The sequence below is a fragment of the Choloepus didactylus genome, chromosome 9 (assembly GCF_015220235.1).
Source record: "Choloepus didactylus isolate mChoDid1 chromosome 9, mChoDid1.pri, whole genome shotgun sequence".
Lineage (NCBI taxonomy): Eukaryota > Metazoa > Chordata > Mammalia > Pilosa > Megalonychidae > Choloepus > Choloepus didactylus.
Window position 1 is genome coordinate 32808366 of NC_051315.1, and position 5333 is coordinate 32813698.

General features: G+C 37.7%; 1 pseudogene; it reads left to right on the plus strand.

Annotated features, from left to right (window-relative positions):
* Positions 1-2030: 2030 nt before the first annotated feature.
* On the plus strand, positions 2031-4155 carry LOC119543700 (annotated as a pseudogene).
* Positions 4156-5333: the final 1178 nt, after the last annotated feature.

The following is a 5333-nucleotide window of genomic DNA, read 5'->3' on the forward strand; positions in this document are numbered from 1 at the left end:
AGGGGGGCAAAAGACAGAGTGAGCTGGGTTGATGGTCAAGGGCAGGGGTGTGTGAAAAGGGAAATAACTATGTTATACAAGGGACTAGAGAAGTTTAGATCTGCTTCCAAGGTGTTTATTATTTTATTTCTTTACTATTGAGATTTTTAAAAATGGAAATGTTATTTTTTTTAAGTAGAAAAATAGTAGGTTTACAGAAAAATCATGAAGAGAGTACAGAGTTCCCACATACTCCCCCTCACACACAGTTTTCCCTATCATTAACACTTTGCATTGGTGTGGTACCTTTATTACAATTGATGACACAATATTATTATAATTATACTATTAACTGTAGTCTATTGTGTATATTAAGGTTCACTGTGTTGTCCAGTTCTCTGTGTGTGTTTTTTTTAAATGTATTCTGGTAACAAATACATAACCTAAAATTTGTCATTTTAACCTTTTTCACATATACAGTTCAGTGGTGTTAATTACATTCACAGTGTTGTGCTACCATTATCAGCTCCATTACCAAAACTTTTTCGTCACTCCAAAAAGAAACTCTGTACCAGTTAAGCATTAATTCCCTATTCCTACTTCCGCCCTGGCCTCTGGTAACTAGTATTCTAGTTTCTGACTCTGTGAATTTGCATATTCTAATTATTTCACATAAGTGAGATCATAAAATATTTGACGTTTTTCATCTGGCTTCTTTCACTCTACATGATGTCTTCAACTACTGAGATAAAAAACTGACTGGATTCGGTTATTTTTTTTTTCCTCTTTAAAGAGATTTCTATACATGAAGGCCACTGTGAAAACTTAGCAGGTTTTTAATTTTTAAATTTTTGTTTTTTGAATTTAGTCACCCCTGATAATATGTCTCTATGATTGCCACTGAATTCATCATGTGCAGACTGATTTTTTTCTTCCATATTAATAGCCAGCCCCAATTCCTGATTAGAACAACTATTTTTTGGTGTAATTAGCTATTCTATCTTATGAGTCCGTCTGGTCATTTTTGTAATAAAGGCTAACATATATGTCCTTATGACTTACTGCTCTAGCCCAATAGCCTCAGCTTAAGCCAAGCTGATGACCTGGAATTGGTAAAATCAACTACTTTTATGGGGCACTAATTTTTAGATGCAGCCAGTGGAACTTTCTTATGCTTTGATACATTTTTTGGTTGTATGTTTTACCAAAAATTTTAAGCGTAAGAACACCTGAAGTGAAAATTTTGGAAAGTTGAATGTTTCTTAAAACTTCTGTAAACTATTTTTTTTTTTCCAAATTTTGGGTTTTATGAAATTGAGATTTCTATATTTTCAGGTTCACTGAATATTTTCCCCTTAAATGGAATCGTTGCTTTTCAAGTGAAAATTGATATACAAACAGATTATTCCCCTAACTAAATGGAAACCTGGGTGCTATAGGCAATTCAGGTTCTTGTTTAAAAGTAATTATTTTCCTGTTTCTGGGTTTATTAGGTCTACCAAGGGAAAAAAAATAATACAAAAATAAGAAGAATTTGTAGCAGCTCAGAACTTCTGTGGCACCTGGAGCGAGTAGAACTGCATTGATTAAGCTTCTCTTAAGAGAAGAACCCATTTTTGGCAGGGTTCTCCAGCTCCTTCCCCTCCCCCATGGTGCAGGGATATGATGTTGCAGTCTCCAGCACTGTTAAATCAGCAGGGATATCTGTAGCTAATGGTTATGTTTTTTTATTCCGCAGTCTGACTACATGAATGGGCTGGCTGCACTGTCAGTTCTAATGACTTTGGAAAAGAGAGGCAAGCTCCTGGTCCCCTCATAAAGTGTTATGTTAGATCTCTCCATATGAAAAAAATATCTCCATCCCTGCTTCCAACCATGGCAGTGCATGCCTGCAAAATTCCAGCGAGAGACCAAAGTGTCCCACATATTGTGGCAAATTTCCCATAATGTCCTGCAAATTGCAACAGAGTTCGTGGGAAAAGTAGAAGGAAATGATCTTTCTGCGTAGGGATAGCTCATGTGGGAAGGCTAATCCACAGATTCCCGCAAGAATGGAGAAATACATCTGGTACATTTTTGGAACACATTGCTGAACGGTTATTATGCATCTCAGTTTTACACATTGGGGAAGTATTTGGAATGAATGAATTTCTGATAGATGACTCTGGACTCTTTTTATACATTGTACCTTTTTGCTGTTGGGAAAGTTGCTTCCCAAAAGAATGAACATAGCCACAGCAAAAAGTGTATATGGTCTTTTCCCCAAAGTGTAAATTCTTAAAGCAATTAACATTAACATCACAAGTGGATGGCAAGCTAGTCTTAAATGCATCAGCTTTTAACAGGGCGTTCCCCAATAATGTAACTGGCAAAAGTTTTAGTATAATTAAAACATGTGGGGAGACAGTATGTTTGCACTCCCTTCCTAGGCAATAGAATAAAACATTAGCTAATAAGTGAATTTTCTGTTGTCTACTTTTACTATCCTTCCACTTAATTCTGCCATGTAAGGTGAAAATCAGGTTTCAAGCAGCAGTTTTATTTTTATGCTTCTACAAGAACTTTGTCCATTCCCCAAGTAGCATGAATTTGATAAGTAACCATTTATCCTTTTTTGTGCTTGTTCCTTCTGATCAAGGGCAACTGCTCTCTACTGAACACTTTTACCCTCCCAAGCTGAGTTTGACATAATTACCACACTGGAACTAAGATTCATACTGTGATTGCCAATGTCAACTAAACTAAAGGCTTTCATGAAAAACAAAATCTGTTAAATATACTCAAGGCTCAGAATCAATTCCACTCATGAGTAATTAAAATATCAGTTTATGATGCATTTGTCTTTTACTGGTAAATCTGGAAATCCTATTGATTTTTTTTCTTCAGACATGGATGCTTGAAGGAGAATAAACTCCAAGGACAGTTATATAGATTCAAATTTTGGATTAGAATTTAATTCCACAAACACTATTTTGGGGTGTTACTGTGTGTGAGGTAGTTTAAATTAAACGGATTCTTTTTTAATGTTTAAGATTTCCTTTGCACTAAGTAAGAAAGAACCTTGAAAACTTAAACTGGTTGAATTTTTTGTTGATTTTTCTTTCTTGTATCTTGGAATCTGGCTGAAGGTTGTTCCTTAAAAGTGGAAATAAGCTACAATGTTCTGTGCTTATTATGTCCTAGATTCTATACTAGTGGCTTTGTTCTTGTATTGCCTGTTTATTCCACAAACCAACCCATTGAGGTAGTTATTTGTTGCCTTCATTTTAAGATGAGGCTCAAATATTTGGAGTGACTTGCTCAAGGTCACATAGTCAGTCAATAGTAGAACGGTGTACATAAGAGATCCTCAATAGAGAAGCATAGGGAGGAGATAGTCTGTACATCAAAGAATTTCAGAACCTTGACAGGTTGTGTCAGTAGGAGTTTGTGTAGCATAGACAGGAGTATCTTCTAAGGATATTAAGCCAAGGAGAATAAAATATAAGATTAGATTGGACTACATTTATCAGCCAAGGAGAATAAAAGATAAGATTAGATTGGACTACATTTATCAATATAGTTGTCTCTACCTGGGTTTTGGAGTTTAAAATGTTGTCTAAACCACTTGAGGATGATGTAAATAAGGTGACTTGAAGACGAACTCCATGGTAGCCTAGAGTCAATGAAGAACAAATGCTGAAATTTCTGTGGAATATTGTAGTGGAAGGAATCCAAAGGCTCAGAAGATGAGAATGTTAGTATGAACCTATTATATGCAAACTTGCCTAGCCATGCCCTAAATATACTCCCCAAGAGGAAATCCCTTTCATCTTAGCATTCAAAAATGTATTGGTAAAAGCCATGCCACCTCCCTTCTGCTGCAGCAAGGATGAACTGGGGTGCTGAAGAGTCTGCTTCCAGAAGCACCAGCTCTTTGAGGACTTTCTTCCACCTGTTTTCTCTCTACAGAATCAGGAAAGAGTGAAAAGGGACTTCTATCAAAATGCCAAGAAGCAAAGTCTACCAAAAACCATGGGAAAAGCTGCTACACATGCTGAGCCATCTGACAACTCCACCTGCAAGAGCCTGCAGCACCATGAGTACCCCACACACTCCTTCTTAGATTTAAATCTGAATCTCTTGAAATTTAGAATGCTGCAGTCTTCTTCAGAGAGAGAGTCGCCTCGACACTGAGAACACAGAGTCTGAAGATTAAACTTGCATCAACTTTGCTGTGTTCTCGCCCACAAAATAAAGTCCACTAACAGTGAAAAAAAATGTATTGGTATAGAAAATACAGCATCCCTGGAAGCTCTGTTGTGGCTGTCCTACATACGCTGGAGATGATAGTAGGAGATGCTGCTTTGGGCTTCTTGATTTCAGTGGGATCACAGAATGGTAGAGGGCATGTGTCACTGATTAACCAGCAATGGCAAGATGAGTGCAATTATCTTAATCAACTGCAAGGATGGAGTGGTAATCAGGACATTTGTCTCACAGGGAACTTGTGGCAATGGCTCATTGATCACGGGATTCCTAGGAACGAAATGGATTGGGAACTTACTAAGACGTTGCTTCTTCAGTGTGGAAAAAGTGTATGTCTGATGGGCAGAAATGAGACATGATCACCAAGATGAGCATTCATGGTTTCACATTCAACTCCTGGACCTAGGCTGGTTCATAGACCTGGAGCCCCTTGATTGAGGGGGAGGCCAGGCCCCTTTGAAGAAGGATCCTGCAGTAAGGATATATTGTGAATCTTCCTCCATATTTTCCTCACTCTATGAGATGGGAGTACTATTCTACAAGGTATGATATATGCCTAAAAGTAGCAAAAATGGTGCTGTCTTTCCCATAACCAGGAAGCAAGGCATAGAAGTGGGAGTGTCCCATCTCTACTGCACCTAATAGACTCACTTAAATTTTTGTTAATGTTCCATGAAATTGGGCTCAATGGTTTTGGAAATTCTAATCCTCATGAAATGAATGCTTCCACCAGGGAACACACTTATGATTCCATTAAATTTGAAGCTGAGGTTTTCCACCGGCATTTTGGCAGAGAATGTGGTCACTAAACTTTAAAGGAAAATTGGGTTGTGGCTTCATAAGAGGGGACAGGAGGATCATGTCTGGAACCTAGGATATTCATTGTGGTGCCTCATTTTCCTCCCATGTCCAGTAATAATGATCAGTGAGAAATTGTGGCAATCCATTAAAGAAATAACACTAAGAACATGGATCCTGGAGGAATGAAAGCTTGGGTCATCCATGAAGAAAATTCTAGAGCAGCTCTGGTACTAAAAGAAGGTAAAGGCAACATACTGGCAAATGAAGGAAGCTATGATTATCAATTTCAGCCTTGTAGCAGCAGC